A 12,135-nucleotide genomic window follows, 5' to 3' on the forward strand; every position below is an offset into this window, starting at 1 on the left:
GAACGGGAGGAAAGAGGAGAGTGAGAGAAGGTGAATCCGAGCGGGACGGGCGCTCCCGAAAGGGAACTGAGGAGGAGAAAGGGATCCTGCACCCTGGAAAGTCACCTACACGGGGGAAAGATCAAACGAACCGGAGGAATCTCCAGATGCAGAGAAGAGTGTAGCAGTAAGTTGGAGTACGGAAAAGCTGATCAAGAACCGAACGGACCATCTGAACTACGGGCACAGTCACCAAAAATTGAGACGCCTGGGTGGGGGCTGGGCACTGAGACCTCGCCTCCGAAGGTTAGTCGCCGAGAAAGGGCCGGGGGACGCCTGGGTGGGGGCTGGGCACCGAGACCTAGGCTCCAGAAAATAGTCCCCGGGCTGGGGGGGCGGGGCAGAGCGGAAACTGCTTGGGAGGTCTAGAAACCATTTGACGGGGCAGAGACTGCCTGGGAGACTAGAAAACAAAGCTGTCGCAGAGGAAGGGAGCAATACTCTAGGGGCAGGGAAGTGGAAAGCCGCATCAGAGGGAACCTGGGAAAAGAGCCTGGTCTGCGCCCGTGCTGGGGAAGGGAGAGAAGAAGGGGTGGGTCCCCATAGAATACCCCCACATGCCACAGCAAGCTTACAGGCCCGCTGGCTAGCTGAAAGCTGTGCTTCCCAGTGCATCCCCTCCCCCCACCCCCACCACCCCCTGCGCTCTCGCAGGACCTGGGGCTGCCTGCCATCCAGGAGGGCTGGCCTCAACAATTGCCTGAAGCCTACCACCGCAGGGGCTGTCCCTGCACAGGTCTGCTTGCCCTTTGGAGGGGCTACACTTCCACAGAGTAGCACCAAACACCACCAGCCCCCGAGAAAAGGCCTGCAGCCCAGAAAAGCTAGAACAAGCCTAGCCAGGCCGTGAATAGATCTGCCTAATTCTCGGACGGTTTTTCCGAGTCGGGCTGCCCCGGGGAGGAGCCTCTTCGGTTTCCAACGGCCCTGCTACCCGCCCTAGCCCCCAGGGGGTGCCCTAGTGGATCAGCTGCATAGGACTGCCAGCTCCAGGCAGGACCCCCTGCAGCCCAGAAAAGCTGCAACAAGCTCGGCCGAGCCGGGAAAAGATCTCAGACGGTCTTTCTGAGTCGGGCTGTCCTGGGGAGGAGCCTCTTGGGTTTCCAGTGGCCCTGCTACCCGCCCAAGCCACTAGGGGGTGCCCCACTCCCGCGGAATAGCTGCTCAGCACCACCAGCCCCCTGGAAGAGCCCCTGCAGCCCAGAAAATCTGCAACAAGCTTGGCCAGACTGTGAAAAGATCTGCCTACATTCTCAGGCCATCCTTCTGAGTTGGGCTGCCCTAGGGAAGAGCCTCTTAGGTTCTCAGTGACCCAGATATCTGCTCCAGCCCCCAGGGGATGCTGCACTCCTGAGGAACAGCTGCCCAACACCGCCAACCTGCTGCAAGAACCCCACAGCCTAAAAACACCAGAGCAAGCTCTGCATGACCAAGTGAAATCTGCTACCATCGTGGTGTGGACCTCCCAGTCCTGTCTGCCCTCAGGAAGTCCTCCTTTGCTTCAAAGAAACACTGTTAGCCCCATCAACACTCCAGAAAAGCCACACTGCCTCAAAAAAGATTGACCAACAACGCCAGCCCGCAGGAAATATTCCACGGCAGTGACAAGGCAAACACTGCCCGATAATGGAGAGTACAACTCCCTCAGGAAAAAGAAAACAACAAGCAAGATGAAGAAGCAGAGAAACCACCCCCAGTCAAACCAACAGGAGAACTCACCTAAAACAGTCAACAATGAAACAGATCTCTGCAGTCTGACAGACCTGGAGTTCAAAAGAGAAATAGTGAAAATACTGAAGGAATTAAGAGAAGATATGAACAGTAATGCAGATACCCTCAGAAAGGAACTAGAAAATATAAGGAGGAGCCAAGAAAAACTAGAACATTCATTTGCAGAGATGCAAACTGAACTAAGGGCAGTAAAAACCAGAATGAATAATGCAGAAGAACGAATCAGTGACATGGAAGATAGAATAATGGAAATCACTCAATCCAGTCAACAGACAGAAAACCGAATCAAAAAACTGGAAAGCAATATAAAAGACCTATGGGATAATATAAAGCGGGCCAATCTATGCATAATAGGAATTCCAGAAGGAGTAGAAAAAGATAAGGGGATGGAAAATATATTTGAAGAAATTATCGATGGAAACTTCCCAAATCTAAAGGATACTGGGTTCAAGATACAAGAAGCACAGAGGGCCCCAAACAAACTGAACCCAAATAGACCCACAGCAAGACACATCATAATAAAAATGGCAAAAGTTAGTGATAAAGAGAGGATCCTAAAGGCAGCAAGAGAAAAACAGAACATTACCTACAAGGGAACCCCCATAAGAATATCAGCTGACTTCTCTACAGAAACACTACAGGCCAGGAGGGAATGGAAAGAGATATTTAAAGTGCTAAAAGGAAAAAATATGCAACCTAGAATACTCTATCCAGCAAGAATATCATTTAAAATAGAAGGGAAATTAATATTTTTTCCAACAAACAAAAACTTAAAGAATACTGCAACACAAAACCCAGGTTAAAGGAAATACTGAAAGGGCTTCTCTAAACCAAAAAGAAAGGAAGGAAAGGGAAGAAAAAAGAAAAGAAAAAAAAAAGAAGAAGAAGAGGAAGAACTAGGACTGAGGAAACCGCAATCAGAGAGCAGTCACTCAAATAAGCCAGCATACAGATTTAATCATGAACAGGCCTCAAACAAAATAAAATTAAAAAGAAAAAAATAAAAAAGAGTCATCAAAACCATAAAATGTGGGCAAGGGATGTTAGGAAGTAAATAACCCTTTTTGTTTGTTTGTATGTTTCTCTTCTTAATTTTAATATAGTAATGAAGTGTTTGAACTTACAGGACCATCAGGCTAAAACACACAATTATGGGAAGGGGTTAGCATACTTAAAAAACAGGGCAACCACAAGCCAAAACCAAATATGGCATTTGCAAAAAATGAAAAAAAAAATACACTCAAGCAGATAATAACAGGAGACCATCCAAAAAAAAAAAAAAAGAAAAAGAAAGGAAGAATGGAGAACCATAGAATCAACTGGAACACGAGGTTCAAATGGCAATAAATAATCATCTATCAATTATCACCTTAAATGTCAATGGACTGAATGCCCCAATCAAAAGACACAGAGTGGCTGAGTGGATAAAAAGGCAAAAACCTTCAATATGCTGCCTACAAGAAACTCACCTTAGGACAAAAGATACATATAGATTGAAAGTGAAAGGTTGGGAAAAATATTTCACGCCAATAGACATGACAGAAAAGCAGACAAAATAGACTTTAAAACAAAAGACATAAAGAAAGACAAAGAAGGACACTACTTAATGATTAAGGGATCCATCCAAGGAGAGGATGTTACTATCGTCAACATATATGCCCCAAATACAGGAGCACCCAGATACATACAACAAATATTAACAGACAGAAAGGGAGATATTGATGAGAATACAATCATAGCAGGAGACCTTAATACCCCCCTCACATCAATGGACAGATCCTCTAGACAGAAAACCAATAAAGCAACAGAGATCCTAAAGGAAACAATAGAAAAGTTAGACTTCATTGATATCTTCAGGACCCTACATCCAAAAAAAGCAGAATACACATTCTTCTCAAATGCTCATGGAACATTCTCAAGAATCGACCACATATTGGGACACAAAGCTAATCTCAATAAATTTAGGAGCATAGAAATTATCTCAAGTATCTTCTCTGACCACAATGCCATGAAATTAGAAATCAACCATGGGAAAAGGAAAGAGAAAAAACCTACTAAACAACATGCTACTAAAAAACCAATGGGTCAATGAGAAAATCAAGAAGGAAATCAAAAACTACCTTGAAACAAATGATAATGAAGACACAACCGCTCACAATCTATGGGATACTTCGAAAGCAGTGCTCAGAGGGAAATTTATTGCAATACAGGCCTTTCTCAAAAAAGAAGAAAGATCCCAAATTGACAACTTAACCCTCCACCTAAATGAACTAGAAAAAGAAGAACAAAAAAGTCCTAAAGTCAGCAGAAGGAAGGAAATTATAAAGATCAAAGAAGAAATCAATAAAATAGAGACTCAAAAAACAATAGAGAAAATTAATAAAACCAAGAGCTGGTTCTTTGAAAAGGTAGACAAAATTGACAACCCCCTGGCCAGACTCACTAAATAGAGGAGAGAAAGAACCCAAATAACCAAAATTATAAATGAAAAAGGAGAAATCACAACGGATACAGCAGAAATACAAAAAACCATAGAGAATACTATGAACAACTATATGGCAACAAGTTTGACAATCTGGAAGAAATGGACAATTTTCTAGAATCTTACAGCCTGCCAAAACTGAATCAAGTAGAAACAGACCGATCACTAGAAATGAAATTGAAGAGGTCATAAAATCACTCCCTACAAATAAAAGTCCAGGACCAGATGGCTTCACAGGTGAATTTTATCAAACATATAAAGAGGGGAGTTCCCGTCGTGGCGCAGTGGTTAACAAATCTGACTAGGAACCATGAGGTTGCGGGTTCGGTCCCTGGCCTTGCTCAGTGGGTTAAGGATCCGGCGTTGCCGTGAGCTGTGGTGTAGGTCGCAGACTCGGCTCAGATCCTGAGTTACTGTGGCTCTGGCCTAGGCTGGCAGCTACAGCTCCGATTCGACCCCTAGCCTGGGAAGCTCCATATGCCGAGGGAGCGGCGCAAGAAATGGCAAAAAGACAAAAAAAAAAAAACATATAAAGAGGAATTGGTGCCCATCCTCCTTAAACTCTTTCAAAAGGTTGAAGAAGAAGGAATACTCCTAAAGACATTCTATGATGCCACCATCACCCTCATTCCAAAACCAGACAGAGATACCACCAAAAAAGAAAACTATCGCCCAATATCATTGATGAATATAGATGCAAAAATTCTCAACAAAATCTTAGCCAACCGAATCCAACAACATACCAAAAAAATTATACACCATGACCAGGTTGGGTTCATCCCCGGTTCACAAGGATGGTTCAACATATGCAAATCAATCAGCATCATACACCACATTAACAAAAAAAAAGTCAAAAATCATATGATCATCTCAATAGACGCAGAAAAAGTCCAACATCCATTCATGATCAAGACCCTCGCCAAAGTGGGTATAGAGGGAACATTCCTGAATATAATCAAAGCCATTTATGATAAACCCACAGCAAATATAATACTCAATGGGGAAAAACTGAAAGCCTTCTCACTCAAATCGGGAACAAGACAGGGATGCCCACTCTCACCACTGCTCTTCAACATAGTTTTGGAAGTCCTAGCCACAGCAATTAGGCAAACAAAAGAAATAAAAGGCATCCATATAGGAAGAGAAGAGATCAAACTGTCACTGTATGCAGATGACATGATACTATCCATAGAAAACCCTAAGGACTCAACCCCAAAACTCCTTGAACTGATTCATAAATTCAGCAAAGTAGCAGGATATAAGATTAACATTCAGAAGTCAGTTGCATTTCTGTATACCAGCAATGAAATATTAGAAAAGGTATACAAAAATATAATACCTTTTAAAATTGCACCTCACAAAATCAAAAACCTCGGAATACACCTGGCCAAGGAGGTAAAGGACCTATATGCTGAGAACTATAAAACTTTAATCAAAGAAATCAAAGAAGATGTAAAGAAATGGAAAGATATTCCATGTTCCTGGATTGGGAAAATCAATATTGTAAAAATGGCCATACTACCCAAAGCAATCTACAGATTCAATGCAATCCCTATCCAATTACCCAGGACATTTTTCACAGAACTAGAACAAACAATCCAAACATTTATATGGAACAACAAAAGACCCAGAATCGCCAAAGCAATCCTGAGAAACAAAAACCAAGCAGGAGGCATAACTCTCCCAGACGTCAAGAAATACTACAAAGCCACAGTCATCAAAACAGTGTGGTACTGGTATCAAAACAGACAGACAGACCAATGGAACAGAATAGAGAACCCGGAAATAAACCCTGACACCTATGGTCAATTAATCTTTGACAAGGGAGGCAAGAACATCAAATGGGAAAAAGAAAGTCTATTCAGCAAGCATTGCTGGGAAACCTGGACAGCTGCATGCAAAGCAATGGAACTAGAACACACCCTCACACCATGCACAAAAATAAACTCAAAATGGCTGAAAGACTTAAATATACGACAGGACACCATCAAATTCCTAGAAGAAAACATAGGCAAAACACTCTCTGACATCAACATCTTGAATATTTTCTCAGGTCAGTCTCCCAAAGCAATAGAAATTAGAGCAAAAATAAACCCATGGGACCTAATCAAATTGAAAAGCTTTTGCACAGCAAAGGAAACCCAAAAGAAAACAAAAAGACAACTTACGGAATGGGAGAAAATAGTTTCAAATGATGCAACCGACAAGGGCTTAATCTCTAGAATATATAAACAACTTATACAACCCAACAGCAAAAAAGCCAATCAATCAATGGAAAAATGGGCAAAAGACCTGAATAGACATTTCTCCAAAGAAGATATACAGATGGCCAACAAACACATGAAAAAATGCTCAACATCGCTGGTTATAAGAGAAATGCAAATCAAAACTACCATGAGACATCACCTCACACCAGTCAGAATGGCCCTCATTAATAAGTCCACAAATAACAAGTGCTGGAGGGGGTGTGGAGAAAAGGGAACCCTCCTACACTGTTGGTGGGAATGTAAACTGGTACAGCCAGACTATGGAGAACAGTTTGGAGATACCTTAGAAATCTATACATAGAACTTCCATATGACCCCGCAATCCCACTCTTGGGCATCTATCCGGACAAAACTCTACTTAAAAGAGGCACGTGCACCCGCATGTTCATTGCAGCACTATTCACAATAGCCAAGACATGGAAACAACCCAAATGTCCATCAACAGATGATTGGATTAAGAAGACATGGTATATATGCACAATGGAATACTACTCAGCCATAAAAAAGAATGAAATAATGCCATTTGCAGCAACATGGATGGAGCTAGAGAACCTCATACTGAGTGAAATGAGCCAGAAAGACAAAGACAAATACCATATGATATCACTTATAACTGGAATCTAATATCCAGCACAAATGAACATCTCCTTAGAAAAGAAAATCATGGACTTGGAGAAGAGACTTGTGGCTGCCTGATGGGAGGGGGAGGGAGTGGGAGGGATCGGGAGCTTGGGCTTATCAGACACAACTTAGAATAGATTTACAAGGAGATCCTGCTGAATAGCATTGAGAACTTTATCTAGATACTCATGTTGCAACAGAAGAAAGGCTGGGGGAAAAATGTAATTGTAATGTATACATGTAAGGATAACCTGACCCCCTTGCTGTACAGTGGGAAAATAAAAAAAAAAAAAAAAAGAAAGACATTCTAGTTGAGGAAAAGAAATAGAACAAATGCAAAAATAAAAGTAGAAAGAATTAGACCTGCTAGAAAGACTTAGAGAAATTTAGTATATTTGTGAGTCAGTTATAGGAATGAATAAAGTTAAGTTATAGTGAAATAAAGAGCCTTCTCTATCAAGCAAAAAAAAAAAAAAGAATTTCCTTCCTTTTGAAGGCCAAATAATAATATTGCATCATCTGTATATAACACATTTTGCTGATTTAGTCATCTACTGACATGCTCAGTGTTGCGTCTACTTTTGACTGCTGTGAATAATGCCGCTATGAACATCAGTGTAAAACTATCCCTTTGAGACTCTGCTTTCAGTTCTTTTGGATATATACCCAGAAGTGGAATTGCAGGGTACAAGAGCAGTTCTAATTTTCTTTCTTTCTTTTTTTTTTTTTTTTTTTCAGGGCGGCACCTGCAGCACATGGAGGTTCCTAGGGTAGGGGTCTAATCAGAGCTACAGCCACTAGCCTACACCACAGCCACAGCAATGCCAGATCCGAGCCTCATCTTTAACCTACACCACAGCTCTTGGCAACGCCAGATTCTTAACCCACTGAGCAAGGCCAGGGATCGAACCCACAACCTCATGGTTCCTAGTTGGATTTGCTTCTGCTGCGCCATGATGGGAACTCCAATAGTTCTAATTTTTTGAGGAACTGCCATACTGGTTTCCATAACGGCTGCACCACTTTAACATCACAGGCTCCAATGTCCCCACATGCTCACCAGCACTTGCTATTTTCTATTTCTTTTGATAGTAGCCATCCTATTGGGCATGAGGGGGTATCTCACTGGGGTAAGTTTTTATCATGTGCCTGGCACTGTGCTAGTATAGTACAATGAATAGGCTTGAGGCTTGTGGGTATAAAATACATACAAGTGACTAATTACAGTTATGCAAATTATTGCAAAGAAGTTACAGTATCAGGTTGGAGTGCTTGACTAATTCCTGGAGGAGGAGGAGTTTCAGTTGTGGCTCAGGGGAGACAAACCTGACTAGTATCCATGAGGTCAGGGGTTGATCCCTTGGCTTAAAGGATCTCCACTGAGAATCTCTCTTGGCTTAAAGGATCCAGCATTGCCGTGAGCTGCGGTGTAGGTCACAGATGAAGCTTGGACCCTGCACTGCCGTGGCTGTGGCCAGCAGCTGTAGCTCCAATTCGACCCCTAGCCTGGGAATTTCCATATGCCATGGATGCAGGTCTAAAAAGCACATACACATACAAATTCATGGAGGAGGTGCATCTCTTAAAGGCTAGCTCACTTCCATGTATCCTCCTTGAAAGTGCAACTATTTTTTTTCTTTTTATGGCCACACCTATGGCATATGGAAGTTCCCAGGCTAGGGGCTGAACTGGAGCTGCAGCTGCTGGCCTACACCACAGCCACAGCCAGGCGGATCCAAGCCACATCTACGACCTACAGCACAGATTGTGGGAACACTGGAACCTTAACTCACTGAGTGAGGCCAGGGATTGAATCTGCATCCTCAAGGAGACTATGTTGGGTTCTAAATCACTGAGCCACAAGGGGAACGCCAGAAGTAGAACTTTTCATGCTGCTCCCTTAATAGGCTTCTAGGGAGGTAGCCTTTTGGCTATTCAGTTTTCAGAGCCCACAGGTGTTTTTCGTAGCACATATCAGCTTTTGGGACTGGGCCTTGCCAAATATCTACAAATATCCCCAAAGAGCTCTTAACTTGGCAAACAGTTTTCCATCAATAAACAGGGCAGTGTTCCCTGCCCAGATGCCTGTTAAATTTGTCTCTCCCCCAGAGAGAGTCACTCTTAGCCACATGTTCCCTTGTTGGGCAGGATGCTCTATTGACCCAAAGCTACCAGCTTTCTGTGATCCCCTTTGTCAGTCTGTGACCAGAAGTGGAATGGTCATTCAAGATGAGGAGAGGGAGTGGTAAATGGGGCCAGGAGAAGAGGCAGGATAGCAGCCGTGTTTGGGTGTCTTTTCTGGAACTGCGTCTAAGCCTCAGATGTTCTTTAATAACGTGGCAGGACTGGACTTGATAATCCCCTCTCACTTGGCATTTGGTGAGGCTGAGAGGAGGTGGCTAAGTCAGCTGTTTCAACACTTACTTTATAAAGAGACAAATAATGGATGATGTTCATAAGGCAACATCATCCATAGCTATATTCAGTTCTTGGAAAAACAGCTGCAATGCCACTCTCTCCTTCCCTACCCAAGAAAAGTCCACTGGAAAGCCAAATTAAAAGTGTTATATTATTATAGTGAAGCATACTTAACATAGCACCTGACATTAACACATTCTCAAAACCAGAGGCTAGTTTAAATTATCATTTAAGGTTAACAGACTACCTGGGATGGCTAAACTATATCCCATGGAACAAATCCAGCCTTCGACTTGTTTTTGGATAACCTATGAGCTAAGAATGATTTTTGCATTTTTAAGCAGTTGGAAAAGAAACCAGAATAATATTCTGTGACATGTGAAAACTGAATGCAATTCAAATGTCAGTGTCCATAAATAAAGCTTTATTGGAATACAACAAAGCCTATTTGCTTATGCATTGCCTGTGACTGCTTTCACATCACAATGGCAGAGCTGACTATTTGTGACAGATACCATATGACCCACAACACTTAAAATATTTACCTGATCATTTATAGAAAAAGTTGGTGGACACCTTCATAGACTGTAAAATCTATTGGAATCAGCTTCATATTTGTGCATATTTGTTGCGTCTGTGAGGTTTGGGACCATTTTGTCTTGTTCACCCTGGTCTTTCTAGTTCTGGACACAGAACTGATGATCAGTACTGTTAGTTCACTGTGACCCAGATGTCCTGGGATTCTCCATTTTCCATTAATATTTGCATTATAATTGAGCACTTAACCTAGCTGATCGACTGGAGTTGTGGTCTTATACCCGACTGCCCTTCCCAGCTATTTCTGGGGGTCCCTGCGGAATGCTTCCATGTTCCCCACAGCTGTGTTAAGGGCCTTTCCCTGGGCTCCTCCCCCTACGTTCTCTTCTGGGCATCTCTGAACACAGCCCTACATCCCGGCCTGGAGGTAAGAGCAGGAAAATGTATTACAGAAAGATTTCACCTAGCCCCTGCATCCTGGACTTCACATGTCCCACTGGTGCCTCTCCTCTCTGGCCACACTGTCGTGGGGTCAGCCTGTTTGCCACAGTTGGCAGTGACCTTTGCCCAACTCTCTCCCAAATCAGGGCTGAGGCTGCCAACTCCCACTTTATTTCACTGACAAAGACTGACTGACTTTGGGAGAAGGAGAGGCTTTCCTGCTGACACAGACATCTCTTTAGAGAGATGTGTCCCTGTCCTTAATGAAGACCTTTGCAGAAGAGGCCTTTGCTTCTTCTGTGCTTAATTCAAAGACCTCAAAGAGTAATTCTTCTCAAAACAAAATAGATGTCTTCCTGTCTTGTCTCCCTATGAGGAACTCAACCTCTGTCTCAGGAGCAACTGAAAAAATACCAATGGCTTTAAAATAGGTGTGTCTCACACTTTAAGACTAAAGGCGGTACAAAATATCATGTGAAAACGTCCAGTGTCCCAGCATAAATGAAAACATGAACAATTGAGTGTATTCTCTCAATACAGACACATATATATGTGGTAAAATAGAATGACCTCTATAATTTTTTTCTTTTTGTCTTTTTAAGGCCACAGGTACAAAATATGGAAGTTCCCAGGCTCAGGGTTGAATCCAAGCTGTAGCTGCCAGCCTACATCACAGCCGTAGCAACCTGGGATTCAAGCCACATCTGCAACCTATATGCCACAGCTCACAGCAACGCTGGATCCTTAATCCACTGAGTGAGGCCAGGGATTGAACCCACATCCTCAAGGATACTAGTCGGATTCACTTCTGCTATACCACAATAGAAACTCCAGAATAACCTCTATAATTTTGTATAGCATATACATGTAGTGTATAGTACTATAAAATACCTGTACTTTTCTCTATATAGCATGTCATACAGTAAAATACGCTCACTATATATACTAAACTACTATAAATATTAAGTTACTTTAAAACTTCAGGGCTTGATATTAGTGACTCGTGATTGTAACTGTAACTACGCATAATTTGCCCCACAGGGATTCTGTTCCAGGGGTGGTTAGTTTCTGGTGCAGAACTTTGGGACCTAAGAGTAGGTGTTAATAACTGAAGTTGTAAGATGACTCTCTGAGTGTGTCACCAGCAAAGCCCATAACAATTTCCAGGAAATACAAATAGAATCTGAGTAATAAAGTCTAACCTTTTCTCTCTTGGGGCTTAAGCTAGTTTCACTGGCTCCTTAGGTGCCACGTGCAGAAGTCTTGCACCCGGCACTTCAGACCAGAGCTCCTAGAGTAAAATGGCTGCATCCGACACTTGGCAAGCTATGTGCAAAGATGCTGCACATGACACCTCAATTCCAGTGTGCTGGGTGCAGAGACGCTGCACTTGGCACTTTACTCTGGAGCCAGTGAGTTGCAAGAGCCAGTTCCATGGTAGCCCTAAAACGGGGACATACATGGCCAATACAAAATACCCTTGTTATATAGGGCCTAACTGACCAGAGCCTTATTAGACCATGTAAGTCAGCTTGTGATACCTGCATTCTCCCTGTAAAGAAACCTGGCAGGGAATACGGGATGGTGCAGGACCTCAGG

This window comes from Phacochoerus africanus, chromosome 15 (assembly GCF_016906955.1).
Source record: "Phacochoerus africanus isolate WHEZ1 chromosome 15, ROS_Pafr_v1, whole genome shotgun sequence".
Lineage (NCBI taxonomy): Eukaryota > Metazoa > Chordata > Mammalia > Artiodactyla > Suidae > Phacochoerus > Phacochoerus africanus.